Source organism: Chelonia mydas, chromosome 3 (genome assembly GCF_015237465.2).
Source record: "Chelonia mydas isolate rCheMyd1 chromosome 3, rCheMyd1.pri.v2, whole genome shotgun sequence".
Classification (NCBI taxonomy): domain Eukaryota; kingdom Metazoa; phylum Chordata; order Testudines; family Cheloniidae; genus Chelonia; species Chelonia mydas.
Window position 1 is genome coordinate 25,943,644 of NC_057851.1, and position 20,030 is coordinate 25,963,673.

The following is a 20,030-nucleotide window of genomic DNA, read 5'->3' on the forward strand; positions in this document are numbered from 1 at the left end:
AATGGTCAAGTCCAGTGGTTTTAGTGCCTAAGCTGGATAGCAGCGTGAAGTTCTGCAATGACTTCCGAAAGCTGAATGAGGTGTCCCAGTTTGATGCGTACCCTATACCCCAGATAGATGCGCTAATTGACAGATTGGAAAAAGCACGGTTTATATCTACCGTTGACCTGACCAAGGGCTATTGGCAGATCCCCCTGGCCAAGGCCGACAAAGAGAAGATGGCCTTTGCAACTCCAGAGGGACTATATCAGCATACTGTCCTCCCCTTTGGGTTGCATGGGGCGCCCGCTACTTTCCAAAGGCTCATGGACAAACTGTTGTGACCACCTGGCAAGCACACGGCAGCCTACCTTGACGACGTTATCATATATAGCCCAGACTGGGAGACACACTTGGAGAAGGTGGAGGCAGTGCTGGATACCCTGGGGAAGGCGGGGCTGATGGCAAACCCCTCCAAATGTTTGCTCGGGCTAGCTGAAGCCAAATACCTTAGATATATAGTGGGGAGAGGCGTGGTGAGGCCCCAACTCAACAAGGTAGAAGCTATACAGAAGTGGCCCTGACCACTCTGAAAAAAACAGGTCAGGGCATTCCTGGGACTAGTGGGGTACTATAGACAGTTCATTCCCCACTTTGCCACCAGGGCATGCCCATTAATGGACCTAATGAAAGCTCGAGGCCCAGACATAGTAAGATGGATGACCATGGCTGAAGATGCTTTTTCAGATCTACGGATGGCCCTCTGCACTGACCCCATACTCGTGGCCCCAGACTGGGGGAAGGAGTTTATCCTACAAACCGATGCCTCTGATGTAGGGTTGGGGGTGGTACTTTCACAAATGGTCGTGGATGTTAGAGAGCTTATTCCTTCACTCTCCCACTTCCCTGGTCCTTCTCGCATGAACAGAGAGCAACAATACCCGAAGTCCGAAGGTGCAAACAATTCGATGTTTATTGGGGTGAACTTCCATCAAGCTTAAATACAAGTTCCTTTTTCCTTATTTTCGAATCCCAACTTACTTCCTGTTTGCCCCTAATTTATATAGTAATATTCTTAGCTATACCTTAACCAATCATTCTACTGAAATTTAACTAACCAATCCTAACATATTGTAACATGATTAGCTAACCAATTATATCCCACCACCTTAATTAGATTACACCCAGCAAAATTAATTATACAGCAGACAGGAACAATCACAGAACCAGACAGAGATTATACAGACAAACAATAGCAAAGTGGGAACTCTAATGACAAAACAATACAGAAGTGAGGATTTCACATCCCAGCTATTGATAAGTGAGTTCTTGCCAGACAGGATGCTATCAAACTAAGTTTCCTTTTACATTTTCTAGGCACTTCCCTTTCTCTGGAGGTGATAGGAATTATCAGGACAGGATTGTATTCCTAACAGCCCAATAGCACCTTCTTTCAATGTGACTAGTTTGGAATGTGAGGATGTGACTGTTCGCTTCCTGGTTTATGGCTGCCTCTGCTGCTTAGCCAAAGGCCTTAGCCTAAGAACAGGGCCTCAAACTGTCACAGTAAGAGAAGGCCCTTACACCAGCAGACAGTGATTTTGATTCTTTCTTTTATACCTCTAGAACTAGCCAAGTGATAAGAATACCCCTAAATTCTTAAAGTACAGGCCTTTACAGACAGGCCTGAATATCTATATCCTAACAAGGGACAAGTAGGGATTGGGGGTGGGAAGGTAAAACACTAAAAGACCAGAGAAATGCCTGCCCCTGACCAAAGTACAACCTCAACGCTTACCCCTCCCATGGGGTACAAAAGGGGTGGAAATGAAGACCCCAGCCTGACAACCCCCCAGAATGGAACATGACTGTAAATTGTAAGGGGTGGGACTGTGGGCGTGCACTTCAGGTATAATTATGCTGTTGAGGAGGTGGGAGTGGGAACACTGGAAAACATGGCTCTGTGGCGTCAGAGTTCCGGACACATGCTTGCTGGAAGCTAACCCCAATAAACATTGCATTGCCTCCACTTTGGACTTCTGGTCGTTTGCTCTCTGTCTGCGTGACAAGAACCAGGGGAGAGGGTGAAGGGAAAGCCCTCTAACACCCTCTGGGGCACCTGGCATTAGCCACTGTCAGAAGACAGAACACTGGGAGATGGACCATTGGTCTGACCCAGTATGACCGTTCTTATGTTACACTAAGGGGTTATGCCAGTATAGCTACAGCAACATAGCTATGCCAGCATATTCCCCATAATACAGCATTCCACCAACATGTTTAAATAGTTCAAATTATTCATCCCAACGTGCCTTAATTTGTAGCTATTGAATTTCATCTGCTATTATATTGCTCATTCATCTGATTTTGGAGTTCCTTACAGTTTTCTCCAGTATAGTCTTGACTATACTAAATAAATATGTCATCAATAGATTCTCACCACACCGCTGAACTTTTCCAGACTATTAATTCATACATTAAGTGGTTCCAGTCCTACTACAAATATTTGGGACACCCCACTGTTAACTTTTTTGCCATGTTGAAAATAAACTATTTAATCTTATCTTTAATTTCTTGTTGTTTGTTTCTTAGCTAGTTCTAATTCACGAGGGTACTTTACTTTTACTCCATGGCTAGTTAATTTCCTCAATAGCATTTTACATTTGTCTTTAACCTACCTTTTATATAGTCTAGGCATTTCATGGATCTCCTTACAGTGACTACACTTATTTTATACTGTGGACCAAATCTCTGCTTGTTTCAATTGGTATAATCTATTCATTTCAGTGGAACAATGCTGATTTACACCTGTTGAGGATATGGCCCACTACATTTTGTAATATACGTGCATAGTAGCATTGGATAAAGATGGAGTATAACCTGAACTCCATATTTCGTACCTATTGTAAGGTTTTAGTGTTACGCTTCATTCTGTCAGGCCATAGTTCGTGTGGTTTAATTTAGAATAATCCAGCTCTGTAATGCAATCTGCTTGGCCTGCTTGTTATTTCCTGAGTCTGCTACCAGGCATATAGATGACCTTATTGTGGGATGCAAATGTATTAACACACCATATTTCGGTGCTTTACATTTGCAGTGCTAAGTTCCTGCTCTGTGTGAATGCAATCTAAATGTCACAAAGAGCTCACAATGATGTGTGGGAGCACAACCTTTTATTTATACTACTTTAAAAGGAATTATTATATAACTGTGGCTAAACACACATAGTGTGCTTGGCCTGTACTTTTTTTGTACATTGTTTTACATACCCATGCTAAAAGGAAATAAGAATTGGCAATTAATAATATGAAGATTTGGTTTATCTGTCACATAAACTGAATGATTACAATCTTCGGAAGAGATTTTGAAAAAATTTTGACCTAAATCTGCTCTCATTTACTTCACTGGAAGCTGTACTAATGACTGCAGTTAGAGCACTTGCACACTTTTGAGTATCCTACCCTTAATTAGAAGACAACATTGGAATACAATGTTCCCTTGAAAATCTAGACCTGCTTGTGACTTTGTAATGCAATTTGTTTTGTCCCAATGTATTTTGTTATGAGCTTCACCAAAAAAAGGTGCAAATAGCCATTTGGGTGCCCATTTTTAGACTCAAGTGGGAGTTCATTGCTCTGGGGAGTTGGCACCAACTGAGCCTAAGTGCCCAGACAGGTTGGGAACTCAGTTCTATTTCAAGAACTAGCATCACCCACATTCCAGTTTGAAAAATCTTTGTTTTCTGCACACATAAATCCCTATGGGGGTCCTCCATGCAAGGCCCTTTGAAAATTCCTCTCTAGCAGATATCTGGCTAAAAAGTCACCTATATACAGGCTGCTTTGAGCACTTTCAACAAGGCTAGCAGAAGTGCAGCACACTGTTGGCAACATTAACTTTTTGATTCAACAGCTCCTGGCCTCATCCTGAAGGGTACTCAGCACTCATAGCTCCCATTGAAGCTCTCATCAGGTCCTAAATAGCTATTCCTGTGGTAGAATGTGCAATGCCATTATGTCAGGAAAGAATCTGAAGAAAAGGATGCACAGTAGCTTGAAAATATAGAGCTTCATATCACAATTGAACTTAATGGCCTGGAGATCCCAGGAATCTCTTTTTAATATTCTCATGAACAGAAAGGAAGTAAAGGAGGAACAGGAGACTATAGTATTGTGATTGTCAGTATACAGACCAAAAAGTCTATGACACTTCTTGCACTGTCACGTTTAACTTTTTGAAAGACTCCCATTGAAAGGCAAGGTCAAAATGCAATTTCAGGAGGAGAATAAGTTTTGTGAACGCTGTCATCACTTCGTTTTGCCTCTATGCAAAGAAAATTGTATCTTGTGTTCCAAGTCACAGTACATTTATTCTCAGATGGTGGTGACTGCAGTCTAAGACTAAGTCTTTTCTGTCAAAATGTTTACATCAACCGCAGAACTGTTAAAGAAACTAACTACAATTCTAAGGCTGGGAAGGAACAGATTTCATCTGAGCTTGGCACATCTTCTGGCTCTAGCAGAATTCAAATGCATTTCTGAGAGTTGCAATGCATTGTCATGATCAAAACAGCAACAGTAAGCCACATGATTTGTATGCTGTTCAGAATACCAATCACCTTTCTCAGTTTGAGTATTATTGAAATGAACCCAGGTTGTTTTTTTATGGCCCTCATCACTGTAGTATCCAAGCACCTCAGATATACTACTGAACTTATCCTCACAACATCGTCATGAGATAGGAAAGAAGTATGAACCTGATTTATAGATGGGCAATTGAGGCAGGGAGAGATTGTGGGCCTGATTCAAAACCCATCAATATAAATGGAAAGATACCCATCAACTTCCATGGGCATTGATTCAACCCTAAATGACCTTCCTAAAGTGACAAAGGAAGCCTCGGGCAAAGCTAAATCCCAATGCAGAGCGTTTTATCATAAGATTCCTTCCCTGAGGAAGTTTATTTGCTATTTTGATTTGACTTTTCTTTAGTCCATGAAGCTTTTCACTCAAAAATGAGTTCTACTGCTTTTCCAGATGAGTATGCATCTCTTCAAATGTGAGAGGTATTAGTTAGCGGTGTCATTAATGTATATGCTGTTCCCAATGAGACTAATCTAAATCTTCATGAAGCTTGAACAGTCACTTACTTATCTTCTCATTACTTCTCTCTCTCTCATACATACACAAACACTTTTGCTTTTCATTATTTAAATAAGCGATGATGAATCCTGCTGCACTTTCCGATAGAAAGATACAGATTCAAACACGATGCTAGTTTGGTTTTGATCAACATTTTTTCTTTTTAATGCTTTCTGAAGAGGAACACAAGGTTCACTAGGGCTCATCTGTAAAATAAAATAAAATAAAAACAACAATTCACCACCGTTAACTATATTTAGCATTTATGCAATGATTTTCATCTTCCAAGTCTTTACCAATATCAACTAGCTGACCCTCCCACCACCACTGTTTAGTATTTAAGCAGGCATCATTTGGCCTAATTCATGGGTTGAACTCAGAGTACGTCGAGACTACCCGCCAGATTGGTGGGCAGTGATCCATCCAGTGGGGGTCGATTTATTGCATGTAGTCTAGACACGATAAATCGATCCCCGAGTCCTCTCCCATCGTCTCCTGTACTCTACCGCCCTGAGAGGCGTGGGCGGAGTCGACGGGGGAGTGGCAGCAGTCAACCCACCATGATGAAGACACCACGGTAAGTCGATCTAAGTACGTTGACTTCAACTACGTTATTCACGTAGCTGAAGTTGTGTAACTTAGATTGATCCCCCACCCTAGTGTAGACCAAGGTTCAGACTCTGGGTTCCCAGTGCTAGGAGTGGAGTGCCAGTGGTGCGTGTCCTTTGAAATCCCAGTTTTGCTGAGGTAATCTGGGCCGGCCAGCCAGCCTAGCCCACGAAGTGGGCAAGACCGGCCTGGGGGAACTACCCAGGAACAGTGCTGATTCTCCACATCTTGTCTTCAACCTCTTCCATTAAATTTCCTATAAATTCCACTGCTGGAATGTAAAGCTGCCCTCCTTTGCTGGTTCCTGTCCTTGTTCCTTCTCCTCCCCTTCATTCCCAATGATAGTTCTGTCACCACCATCTTTGACGATGACAGAACGATTGTGGGAGTTAAAAACCCCTCAAGCAGATATGTGCCAGCGTGTAAAAGATGGTGCAAGTTATACTCCCAAGGGCCCTGTGTGGTGCATCTGGCTCATTATCCTAATTTTAGAGGTGGCAAAACTGAAGAGAAACCAAGATGTTTGCCTAAGATTGCAGGTGCCAGGTGTCCAGTTTTCAACAGTCAGCACTTGTCAGCACTACCAACCAGGCCATTAATAGTCCTGTCAGCAGCACATTGGGGGTCCGAGGCTCAGGCAGGCTTCCCATACCGCAACTCCCTGCCCCAGGCATAAGCCATTGCAATACATGTCCCAACAACAGCTATGTGGGTGAAACCAGACAATCACTACGCTCTCGAATGAACTCTCACAGGAAAATGATAAAAGACAAAAACATTCTATCACTGATGAGTGGACGCTTTTCACAAAGCAATCACTCTACAGCTGACCTATCAGTCCCCATCCTCAAAGGAAACCTGCACTAACATTTTCAAAAGATGAACCTTGGAGCTTAAATTCATAATTCTGCTAAATGCTAAAAATAATGGACTGAACAGACACACTGGATTTATGGTTTTATGACAACAATCTGTAACCCGCTAACCCCCTGTTTTTGTCCAATGACTGAAGAGGTGTTAATGGGCCACTCTACCTTGAATGCACTTTGTGCGCCAAAATTTATTAACTTCAATTAGAATGATTTTTTCTGCCAAATCCAGTTGGCATATGATATTTCAAGGAGATTCAACTCACTAACAGTTTGAAGATGTAGATTATTTTTGAGCTAGAGGCAGACAAAGGTATGGGCTCTGTCTTTAGTTATGCATTTGTACAGTTCTTAACACAATGGAGGCAGGCCCTGTTGATGCTACTGTAAAACACAAGAAACTTTAGACAGTCAATCTTTCACATCAAGATACTTTAAATGACCTGAAGCTCAAAAATCATGGAAAGGTTTTCTTCAAAATTTGAAGAAATAAACAAGCATACATTCTCATTGGCCCTCATAGTCAATCTGGCCATTTTCAGGATTAATCCATTTTTCAAATCAAAGCTACAGGATAGTAAAATATAGGGTATTATGGAATAGGAGTTAGTTGTGGCTCTTTCTAAGAGGAAGCTACAGCCTCTCCATGATTGTTTGTCACCCTTGGAACAGTAGAGGTGACTGGAGACATCTGTTGACCAATCAAGATAATCAGTGCCACATACCTCTTCTCTATCATACCCATATCCATTCAGTTAGGCCTCATCCCTTTGACTCATATGACTTTAAGAAATGTCACAATTGACTTCACAGTGGTGCTGTAGTGCTTACCACAAGGACATCCCTTAGGCATCAGCCTGCAATTTGAACACAGCCCTGTTTGGCTGTGATAAGGAGGATGTGCAATTAACACATTAAGGTAACACATTTTTTGAAGTAGCACCAGAACTGAAACACATTACAACATTACAGACAAGAGAGGTTTAATAATAGGCTAGTGAGCCCAGAGTCAAACTTAATATTCCAACAAGTGCCTGTGAAACAATATAGTTTGGTAACCCATGTCCCATCCCACTTTGAATAGGTGAGTCAGTTGTACGTCTGAACATATTTTTAGAGGTTTAAGAGAAAAATGTGCACAATTTTTGTTTAGTGGGGCCATGAACATCAACAAAAAGTTACTATATGACTAGTTATCATGCTTGTGGGAAGTTTCAAAGGCCACACAAAACTCCTCTTTATAACAGGGAATAAAAAGCAAATCCCAAAATGAAGTGTGTGGGGAGGAGGGAGAGTAATAAAAAATCCCACTTGTACAGACAAAGGGCAGAATGAGTCAAATTAGAAACTTTTGATATGGTCTCCCACAGTATTCTTGCCAGGAAGTTAAACTATGGTTTGGATGAATGGACTATAAGGTGGATAGAAAGCTGGCTTCGTCGTTGGGCTCAACGGGGAGTGATCAGCGGCTTGATGTCTAGTTGGCAGCCAGTATCAAGCAGAGTGCCCCAGGGAATGATCCTGGGGCTGGTTTTGTTCAACATCTTCATTATTGATCTGGATGATGGGATGGATTGCATTCTCAGCAAGTTCGCAGATGACACTAATTTGGGGGGAGAAGTAGATACTCTGGAGGGTAGGGATAGGGTCCAGAGTGACCTAGACAAATTGGAGGATTGGGCCAAAAGAAATCTGATGAGGTTCAACAAGGACAAATGTAGAGTCCTGCACTTAGGATGGAAGAATCCCATGCACCGCTACAGGCTGGGGACCAACTGGCTAAGCGGCAGTTCTGCAGAAAAGAACCTGGGGATTACAGTGGACAAGAAGCTGGATATGAGTCAGCAGTGTGCCCTTGTTGCCAAGAAGGCTAACAGCATATTGGGCTGCATTATTAGGAGCATTGCCAGCAGATCAAGGGAAGTGACTATTTCCCTCTATTTGGCACTGGTGAGGCCACATCTGGAGTATTGCATCCAGTTTTGGGCCCCCCCACTACAGAAAGGATGTTGACAAAATGGGGAGAATTCAGCGGATGGCAATGAAAATTATTAGAGGGCTGGGGCACATGACTTACGAGGAGAGGCTGAGGGAACTGGGCTTATTAAGTCTGCAGAAGAAAAGAATGAGGGGTGATTGGATAGCAACCTTTAACCTTAAGGGGGGTGGAGCTAGGCTGTTCTCAGTGGTGGCAGATGACAGAACAAGAAGTGGTGGTCTCAAGTTGCAGTGGGGGAGGTGTAGGTTGGATATTAGGAAACACTATTTCACTAGGAGATGAAGCACTGGAATTGGTTACCTCGGGAGGTGGTGGAATCTCTTTCCTTAGAGGTTTTTAAAGCCCAGGTTGACAAAGCCCTGGCTGGGATGATTTAGTTGATGTTCGTCGTGCTTTGAGCAGGGGGTTGGACTAGATGACCCTCTGAAGTCTCTTACAACCCTAATATTCTATGATATTTCATTAAAAAAAGAAAAGGAGTACTTGTGGCACCTTAGAGACTAACCAATTTATTTGAGCATAAGCTTTCGTAAGCTACAGCTCACTTCATCCGATCCATACTGTGGAAAGTGTAGAAGATCTTTTTATACACACAAAGCATGAAGAAATACCTCCCCCCACCCCACTCTCCTGCTGGTAATAGCTTATCTAAAGTGATCACTCTCCTTACAATGTGTATGATAATCAAGGTGGGCCATTTCCAGCACAAATCCAGGGTTTAACAAGAACGTCTGGGGGCGGGGGGGTAGGAAAAAACAAGGGGAAATAGGCTTGAATAGAGACTGGGAGTGGTTAAGTCATTATGCAAGGTAACCTATTTCCCCTTGCTTTTTCCTACGCCCCCTGCCCCCCTCAGACGTTCTTGTTAAACCTGGATTTGTGCTGGAAATGGCCCACCTTGATTATCATACACATTGTAAGGAGAGTGATCACTTTAGATAAGCTATTACCAGCAGGAGAGTGGGGTGGGGGGAGGTATTTTTTCATGCTTTGTGTGTATAAAAATATCTTCTGTATTTTTCACAGTATGCATCAGATGAAGTGAGCTGTAGCTCACGAAAGCTTACGCTCAAATAAATTGGTTAGTCTCTAAGGTGCCACAAGTACTCCTTTTTTTTTTTTGCGAATACAGACTAACACGGCTGTTACTCTGAAACCTATGATATTTCATTATAATAAGAATAACCAGATCTATTCCAGCACAACTTCCTTTACACTGGTAACTTGCTATAGTGGTGTAACCTTGGCAAGATCTTAGGCAATTTCTCATGAGGCCACAGGTTGGCTTACAACCTTGTAAATACATGCAGAGATAGGTAAATGGTACACATGTGCTATCAGTTGAAAATATTTGTTTAAAAAAAGTACTTCCTTTGGATTTGTTGAAGTCCACTAGTTCTTTGCCAAGGCACAACTATAAAATACATTTTGTAATACACAGACGTGTCTCAATTATAGAGCAAACAAACAAGAACTGGCAGAGGCTGAAGATTAAAAGGTGCTGTCTAAAGCAGTGAACATTGCTGTATGGGACACATTGTGAGTATTCCCAGCTACATTTATGAGTAATGCATGTGCAGAAAAGTGGAGTATCATTTTAGAAAATAGATATAATAAACCACTGCATGAAGGTTGGCTTGTGGAGACTGAATGGCTAGGTATAAAGGTGAGCTGACTTTTCCATATAAGGGCTAGGAATAGATTGAGACAGTCTTTACCTTGCCTCCTCTTCTACGGCCATAACTGTGTTTTAATTGAAGTCACACTAGAGCCAGCCAAAAGTAGGGTGGGCTGTGTGTGTGTGTGTGGTGGGGGGGGGGTGACGTGTTGTTTGCAAGGAATATTGCTATTTTGCAATTTGCTTTCATTCTGAAAGCAGGTACTCTGCCAGCTCCCAGAGTCCCCCCTGCAGCAAGGAATCCTAGGCCTGCAGTTGTGGAACCAGGAGCCTGCCAGCGCCCCCAGAGCCCTGGCTGTACCTGGGAATCTGAGAACTGGGAGGTTCCCTACCCGAACACCAGCAGTTTCCATTTGCTTCGATGAAGGTTTTGTCAAATCTGTAATAGATTCGGTGAAACATTTTGCTTCAACGAATCAGAGTTTTCCAGTGTAACCATGTTTGGCTGGAAAATTCTGACCAGCTCTACATGATACCTGCCCCTTGTGAAAATACGGGTATACCTTTAAATATGGGGTATTAATGAACAAAGGCATGGGTGAGATGATCTTTATTAACTGCATGTTCAATTCTCTTATGTTGCTCACCCTCATTTCCAAAACAAATGATGGAGCAACGGAATGGGTCGGTAAGTTTGAGGGCAGTTTTCCAGTTCCTTGGCCCATGAAGATCGGGAAGGTGCTCCATTTGCATCCCCTCCATGGCAACTTGGCTCCAAGGGCGGGGAGGCTCTGCCAACATGGATTCTGAAGACACCTGCTTTAGTGACCCACCCTTAACAGGGATCCCCACTGCAGAGGCAGAGTGGGCCACAATACACTAAGCACTGCAGGACCAATGAGGGAGATGCTGTACGCCTCTCCTGACCCTAACCCTTGACTGTCTGTCTCTTCCTTCTGGCCCAACAAAGACTCTGGCACAGTGCACAGGGGAATGCTGCTGCAGAAGCAGCTGAGCAGTTCTTCCATGCAGAAAGCCATGATCTGCATAGATCTCAGGGCTATGATTAGGCACTAAACTACCAACATCCTAAAAAGATTAATGCACAGATAAAGGCAAACAGAAGAACAAGACCAGCTGAGATATTTAACACAGCCATAAAACGAGTAAGAGGGAAACTTTTACAGCTCTTTTGAACAGCTCCCTCTCCCGTGTCCCTATTATCTGCCGTGCTGCCACTGCTCTGGGCTCTCCTCCTACATCAAGATCTTTTTAATAGCTTTTTATTCTCTTAGCCTCTCTCATTACTTATAAACACATACAATTGTGCTAGTGTGCAAAAGGCCATTGTATTCTCTTTGTACACACAGCAATAGGTTCCAGGATAATTCAAGGTGTGCTCTTCAGAAGAATGAGGCAAGGATAAGAGTCTTTTGACAGGACTGGGTTAACAATCTCCTGAGAGGGGTAAATGAACTCCATCATGGCCAGGGGAAAAAAAACAAAAAATATTTTCCCCTTGAACTTGAATATCGATGTACAGTGAGCTAGAAAATAATCCATTCCTTCATTAGGACATCAGCTGTATCCTCAGGCATATCAGCAAGCCAAATCCTGAAACTCTTACTCAGGACCCAGTCATGCTGTACAAGCATCACCCATGCTGTGAGCAGTGCAGAATTACACTGCTTCTCTGGAAGTGCCACAGGGGATTCTATCTTGACTCCATGGCTGATGCTGAGTGGGTTGGTTTGATGCCATACCTCCTCCCCATCACCTTTGGGGTTTCGTGCACTCCAAGGTGAGCTGCCAAAGAGCAGTCCCTATACTTAGGGAATTCAAGTGTGCTGCTTAAAGGGACACTGCAGTAGAAGGGCTTCTGGAGCCCTGACCTTGCACACTTGAAAGCTGAGACAATCTGTCCCTCACTTTTTATGCAGACCCTAATCAGACAAAATGCCCACTGGATTTAAGTAAGGATTTCAGGGTTTTCACCACTTTGAAGAACCAATTGTTATTGTGTGGGGGAGCTGTGGACTGCACCACTGGGAAAGGAAGAGAGAAAATATAGGCATTTCATTGTCACCAGAAAGAGCTTTCACACCGAGGATCAGGACTAACCTCCTCTCCAGTTTCGTTGTTTGGATAGGCCAAATGCGAGTGTGACTAATTTCTCTTGGATCAGATCCCTAGCAGACATTGGTTTATATAAAATAAATCATTGGACAATAGGGAATAATTCAACATTATTCACAATCTCTGCTTAATTGAGAATCAGAACAATTAAGCAAAACAGAAAGGAATGTAAAAACCAAAATTAAAAGCCAAAAGCAATGAAAATAAGAGATTTTTAAAATGGAAGATGATTAAGTGCAGAGGTGCTGCTCTCTTTGGCTTCAGAGGCAGCATTCCACATTCGCTGTTTATTTCCTAATGCTGGACTGAGATTAATAACCTGGACATGTGCTTCACACCAAGGATATGCGATAAATTCCTAGTTCCTGCATGTTTGTCTCAGAGGGAGGTAGCTTACAAGATAGACATTTGCATTTTGAAAGGTGTTTTACTAGAGTTTTTATACTGTAGCTAACAAAAAACAATTTGTATGCAGTTTTAGATATTGAAACAGAAAAATTCATACTTGCTACTTTAAGATAGGTCAATACTACCTTATAGTTCTATAGTAACATTCAGCCAATGATCTCAGTGTTTTATAATTATTAATTAGGCCTCAACACCACTTTGAGCTATGCTAAACATCTGTGTTTATAGATAAGGAACTCAGGCCCAAAGATTAGACTCAAAGTCTGCCAGACTTATTCCTTTTTAAAGCTGTACTGAGGAAGAGTGTTCCATTTCCCAAAGGAAGTAGAGATTCTCCACAAAAGAAAATTCCTAAAAAATGTTTTGGGGCAATCTAAACATTGTTTTGATTTTGACTTCTATATTTATATTATAATATAATACAAAATTTAAAAAAAGAGAAGTAGTTTCAAGAAAAAAATCAAGATACTGCATTCCAAAAATGTCTAAAGAGATGTTTTGACGCTTGATATTTTTCTGCTTTTCTTCCAAATTAAACTTTCAGTAAAATCAACTTAATTTTGTGAAGTATTTTGATTCTGACAGAACTACATATTGCAACAGAATATGGTTCCATCAAAATGTCTGCTGCCAGTTCTATTCACATTGGGTAGTATTTTGTGCTACAACGTGTCCCTTTAACTTCAAGAGGGCTAATCATGAAGTCAGATAATAGTAGTCAGAGTGAAGAGTAGTACCCAGATCTAGTTATCTGTATGATTTACCCAAGGTCACCCAGGAAGTCTTTGGTGAAATCTGAAACATAACTAACTTCCAGTCGTGTACCTGAAGTACAAAGCTAAAAATGCATTCTGCTAAGCAGGATTTTTTAAAGTCTCTTTTTCCTTTTAAGTTGACATATCCTCAGCTGCTTATGCCATTTTTAATGTAATTAAACCTTTGAAAAGCTGTTTCTTGAGTTAATATTTATAATAAAACATTTCTGGAAAAGCTATATGAAATAAAGTGTTTGCTAAACCATACCATAAAGATCTCTGAATATACTGAGGCTCCTCTATCTCTAGTTAATATGCATTTGTCCACTGTTGATGCTACAAAAACAGTCCTTGTGCCACATTTTATTTGATAATCATAAACATTCGTGTGATTTTTTGATTCCTGGATGAATGTCTATTCACCACACAAATTCATATTGGCATGTGGATAATGGTATGCAAGTGAGAACATGAACATTTGCTATTTAGTATTCTCCTCTTTTTATAAAACGTGGCATCCAATCAGGAAGCTGGGAGGAAAAAAAGGGCAAATAATACTGTACTGACTGCCAAATAGTATATCATGGATAGAAGTAAACATTTTGTGAACAACCCACAGACTGAAAATTGTCCATATAAGCAACTTGTTGAATACTTATGATTAAAGAACACATGTGCAGAAAACAAGAGCAGTTGGCAAAGAGGAAGAAAAAAGAACTAAATTTTATTGGATAATTTGCTCACAAAAAATTATTTAAACAGCCTCAAATAGTAAGTATATCTAACATAAGGAATTGCTTTACCCTTTAGTATGTGTGTTTATCTCTGATTAATGGGAGCTGTTCATCTAGGCACCTGTAGTTCTATCAAATGTAAAGTCCTTTAGATGGGTTGCTATGGTAGAGAAACTATGAAACACGGCAATTCTAACCTGCATTTTTATGGTGGGTGGATATAAACTAAGTGAAATGACAGAAAAATAGGATATACACTGGGCAATAAAATAGGTTTATGGCTACCAGTATGGCTGCTTTATGGTGTGGTTTAGCAAATGCTTTATTTCATTTACTGTTGACAGAAAATTTAAAGTTATATTAATGTGTTTGCCGATAAAGTTTGCACAAAAGCTCTCTGCTGTTTTCATAGTAACTAGTCATTAAAGAAAAGCACAGGTGAGGGTGGTGGGTGGTATTCCTGTGCAAGATGCAGTTTGTTTTCTCTCTCTCATTGTAAACACCTTTGTGTGTTTAATTTTCTATGTTAAAAGAATATTATCTGTTATGAAGTAAAGTTTCTGAAATGCCAGAATTTGGGTTGTCTTGTTGTGAGAGAACTGTATTTGACATAATTTGCAGCCATCTTGTGCACTTAGCTTCCATAAACTGGAAGAGAGGACACCACATAGGAATAATTTGGCTTTGCTTAGGCAGACAGAAGAAAAACCGCTACAAGCATCAGTTTTACTGAATGGGACAGACAAAGTGAAAGGACAGATTGATGGGGTGGGGGTATGGAACGTGGAAAACTGACCTTGATTTTGGTTGTCTGTTTATAAGGGTTTTTTTTCCTGAAGCTGCTTTGCCAATAAGGAGAATAGTGAATTGTTATTGGCTGTTGCTAGGTAAATTGTTCTTCTGTTAGGGGCTATTATAAGTTATGTGCTTTGTTTGGAGAAAATCTATGAAGTGTTAAGTTAGAAAGTGTGCTTTGGAGCAGTCTGGGGAAGCTTTTCTTTGGGCAAGGATCGGACAGCCTCTGGATGGAAGGAGGGCCCCCGGAAGCCTGGCTGCTGATTCCTCAAAATCATTTTAAACTTTGGTAAATATAAAGGTTTAGGATGCTCTGAACCTACTTCTACATGTGTGTATGTGTGTGTGTGTTTGAGACCTAATCAAAAACCAGTTTTAGGTAAAAGCACTTTTGTTTGTGCCAATCATTTATCAGATGGACGAGCTGTGTCCCCATTGATTTTTTCCCCTCACACTGCCTAGAGAGAAATAGTTAAGTTACTACTGATTGGGTTCTGAAAACCCTGGGTAACAGTCTGTGTAATCTTGATTCACCTCCTTGTGCATATGTATTACATGATCTCATACTCTTTTAACCCAGAGCACCCATGCGTCATTCAGTGAATGGATGGAGGGCATAAGGTAAAGAATTAGAGCAAGGTCACAAATGAAGCAGGTTGTAGAATCTATGCCTCATTTGCTCTGGAAGTTGAAAGATACAGGGGGAATAAGGAAGGGGTCTACAGAAAGAAAAGCAAATAATTACTGTGGTTATAGACAGGTGAATGTCCTAGCTGAGAATGTCAGTTGGTTCTGTTGTGTTCCTGTAAATTAAGAAAAAAGCCCATCTAACTTTGGACTTGTGTACATGGGAAAGCTTTACCAGTTAAACCGATATAGCTATACAAAGTTATTCTGAAATAAGTGTGTGTGGGGGGGGAGGGGGTCAGTCCCTGCTTTTGCCACAATCTACCTATGTGATGCTTGGCAAATCACTTAAAACCAAACTTTTGGCAGATAGCCTCAATGCCTGGGCGCTTGACCTGAGGCCATGTAGCAGTGCGGAGCACTCAAAACCACACTTGAAGTCAACCAGGGACTCAGCACCTCTACCAGGAGCAATATTGTCTGGGGGAATGCACATGGTTAGGGAGTCAGTAGATCCCAAGTTCAGTCCTAGCTGTGCTACTCATTTGCTGTGTGGCCCCAGTCAGGTCTGTCTTAATTTGTGAAATAATATTTTTATCTCATAGAGGACATACAGATTAGTACAGTTTTCTAAGACACTCCTACTACGACGATAAGCTCCATTAGGAATGAATAATTCATTATTTAGTGCAGCATTTAGATTATATGCAGTGAATAAAGCAGGAGCCACACACTGGACAACTAAGGCTTTGTCTACACCAGAACTTTGTTGACAAAACTTTTGTTGTTCAGGGGTGTTCAAAAAAAAAGTTTTACTGACAAAAAGCGTCAGTGTGAATAGCTCTTTGTTGGCAGCATCCCATTTGGCAGTACAAACAGGAGGCTGTGGCAGCACAGCCGTGTCACTAAAAGCGAGGCAGCGTAGACAAAGCCTAAGAACACATTTCAAATAGCTGTCTCAGTCCTTGGGCACTCTCCGTCCTGTGCAGTGAATAAAGCAGGGATCCTGAGGAAGAAAATATGCAATCATAACACATATACACCAAGGGTAGAATGAAGGTTGCCTGAATAACCTAAATTCTGGCATTTCCTAAACAGACACACATTTTTCTAGTATTAAATATTAATTTTACTCTAGAGGCCCAATTCTCTACTCTTTTTTCATCAGTGATTCTTGTTTTAGCTCTAAGAATATCCCAGAGTTATTCGGACAACTGTGCTTTGTTAGTCCCTGTAATTGTACAGATGGTTGAAGAATACATTAAAGTATGACAAATGTATAAAACTTGAAATCCAGTACATGGATTTACATAAAAATTCAATTCCCTGGTCCAGAATTCGGGAGGATTTGGATGGTCTGAACTGAACTTGAACATTTCACACATTATAACATGCTAAAAAGGAGATTCAGGAGTGACAGAATTATAATTATTAATATGTGAAAGACTCTGGGAAGGAGAGATGCAAAGGGAGAATTAATCAGAATATACAAAAGAAAAATATTTAAAACTTATTGTTGTTCCACAGGCAGAGTTAAAAGATTTAGGAAGAAAATGGACATTCTGGGAGATAAAAGAATATAGCAAATAAAATGAAATAATTTGGCTAAATCAGATCATTTGATTCAGTGCAAAACATTTTATATCAGTGAAAGTCTTGCATGACAAAAGTGCTGCTAAAAATACTTTATTGTCATGCTATTTCCTTGCCATTCAACCAGCCCAAAGTCAATGTGAAAGAACAGAAGAAATTAATGTAGTGGTAGATGGGACCATCAGAATATTTCTTACTGCAGAGGCAATGGCAGTTCCATTTGTTGTTACCTCCTAGCCAGTTAAAGTTCTTCTTCATTGCCTGCTGCCACTGAGTCAGTCTCCCCACACAAACACTTCACTTGCTTAAATTAATATTGATACTTCTGATTACTGATCACTTTCTTCATTAGATGGGCGGGCAGAGCAGCAGTAGTGTTTTGTTTTTTGGTTATTTTGTTGTACACGATCTGCTTTATCCATGACTACAGGATATAAAGTTTGTATAATCATAATGCAGCTTTCATTAAAGCTGGCTGCCAAACTAAATCAAGCAGACTGAGTGTCACAGAAACTGTTTGCTTTTCCAAAGGCAAGGAACCTTTTAAACACTCTGTTTAAGAACTTAGATTTCCTTTTCTGATGACAGATGTGAAATTGTCAAGGTCATCAGAGTCAAAAAAGTAACTACTGTAAGAAGTCCTTGGTTTTCCACTATCAGACACTGCCAAGACACTAAAACAGTCTGATCTTCTGACCAAAGCTCGCTGTCTATTAGATCAGCTTCAGGAAAACATCTTTATGTCAGCAGCTGAACTAGATATGAGAGCAAGATTAGAATTCCATTTTTACGTGCTGAAACATCTTTTAGAATTGAGAAAGGCAGTGCTTGTTTATTTCTCAGAGGCACTGAACCAGATTCTTATTTTGGTTAAACCACTGTCAATTCAGACTAAGCCCACAGCAGTTAATTCCAGTGTAGCAGAGATCAGAATCTTGCTCTTGGGGTGTAATTAGCACATCTCAGTTTTGGCCAGAAATATCATGTTACACGTTTCTCATCTCTGTCACATGGATACGATCACCTAGGATATGTAGTTTGACACTCTCATTTACTTTGCTCAGCCATTTTCCCCAACACCTCTGAAAACCCATTTCAGGAGAGAATATAAAGAGAATGTCCATAAAGATGGTTTAAGAAAGGTTAAAGCCAGTTTTAAATCAGAGATTATATGGAACAGAATCCTACAATATAAATGCGTATGATGGAAACCAATTAAAGTCCCTCTATTAGAGCACTGAGACAAACCTTTCTGGTTGCCTAGGCCTGAGATTACAAGTGTCCATCCCAGGCCATTCCTTCTGAAGTTGTAAAAATCCTCCAAAATAGCAGAGTTACATATGACCTGGTTATCCTGTCACTTATACTAGTTTCACAGATATAAAAACCCATTGACTTCAATGGACTTATTCCTGAATTACGTGTAACCCTTCTGCCAGGTGGAGCCAGCAGCAACCAGGGCCAGGTTCAATATCTAGGGGTTCCTCTCCATCGATACAACACAGAACTGGCTCGAGCCCCCACCCAGTAACCTGGGAAAATTACACACTACCCCTGGGCGCCTCTTCCCCACTCGCAAGCACAGAGTCGGAGTATAGAAAAGAAACATTTTAATAAAAGGAGGGAAGTAACTCGGTGTTAATACAAGAAAACACTGCAAACAGGGTTCATAAACATAAACCATGAGCAAAAGACCCACCCCCAAGTAAGTTGGGCAGTGTCCTTTTCCCCTCAGGTCTCTTTCACATGCCTGACCCTTCTCTTCACCCCACTCAAAGTTGCTGTCCTTGATCAGTGCAGACCCACAGTGCAGAGGTGCATCTGCAGAGTTCGTCTCCCATCCTGGGTGGAGCAGGGGGTAAAGAGGCTTTTTACTTGCTCTGCCGCCCCTCTCCACCAGCTGCTCTGCTGGCCAGACGCTGCACCACTCTGCCTCACCAGCCAGCTATCAGTCACCTTCTGTGGCCACCTGCCTCTCTGCTGTGACCTCTGCACATCAGTCTCTTACTAATTTTTGGCTCTTATCAGGCAGGGCAGAAACACAGCCCCATCTCAAGTGATTTCAGCTCTCATTGATTTTTAGCTCTTAACAGGCAGGGCAGAAACACAGTCCTACCACAACTGGTTTCAGCTCTGATTGAACAATTAAAATAACAATGAGGCTCCTAGTGAAGCCTATTTACCTCTTTTCTTTAAACAGCAGGGAAGAGCAGATTAAATCAGTCTAGGGAAGACCCTTGGTGAGGGTTTTCAGCCTCCTGTCTGGGACATCTGTCCCCACCCCTCTTACTTTCACAGGGCTCTGGCATTCGAGCCCCTGGCTTAACAACGTTCTTTCAACTGAGGGTGACCCCATTGTTTGGGACAGGTTAAGAACAGTCCGGCTTTCCTGTATTGCTACAATAATCACAACATTGGGAACCATATTTCACTACCCCTGCATTCAGTACTAAGGTGATTTGTAACCAAACACCAGCCAAAGTTGATCACTTTGACACCGTTTTATCTGCTGAATATGTAAGCAGAGCAGGAGCAAACTGTATTTACATAAACACACCCTAAGTCTTTCTCCCTCCCTGCTAGCTGTCAAGGAAGCATTCATTCAGACCCTACTTACATATGCAAAAAGGTGTAGCGTGAAAAGAGAATCAGACCCATGGGAAGCAACAGAACTAATGCTGCATAGAGGATTTCATTTTCCAGGATTGTCATAGGCCAGCATTTTTCACAACCATTACAATCCATTCAACAAGTATAAAAAGATATC

General features: G+C 41.3%; 1 long non-coding RNA gene across 5 annotated transcripts in view; it reads right to left on the reverse strand.

Annotated features, from left to right (window-relative positions):
• LOC122464921 overlaps positions 1-20,030 on the reverse strand; it is a 104,042-nt gene that overhangs the window by 38,863 nt on the left and 45,149 nt on the right. Inside the window, exon 3 of one of the 5 annotated variants that reach the window (XR_006289358.1) lies at positions 4,060-5,326. The exons of 3 other annotated variants lie outside the window; for them this stretch is intronic. This is a non-coding gene — a long non-coding RNA (uncharacterized LOC122464921). Of the gene's footprint in view, positions 1-4,059; positions 5,327-16,572; positions 16,677-20,030 lie in introns of those variants that run through there. One more of the 5 variants, XR_006289361.1, reaches the window with a different exon arrangement.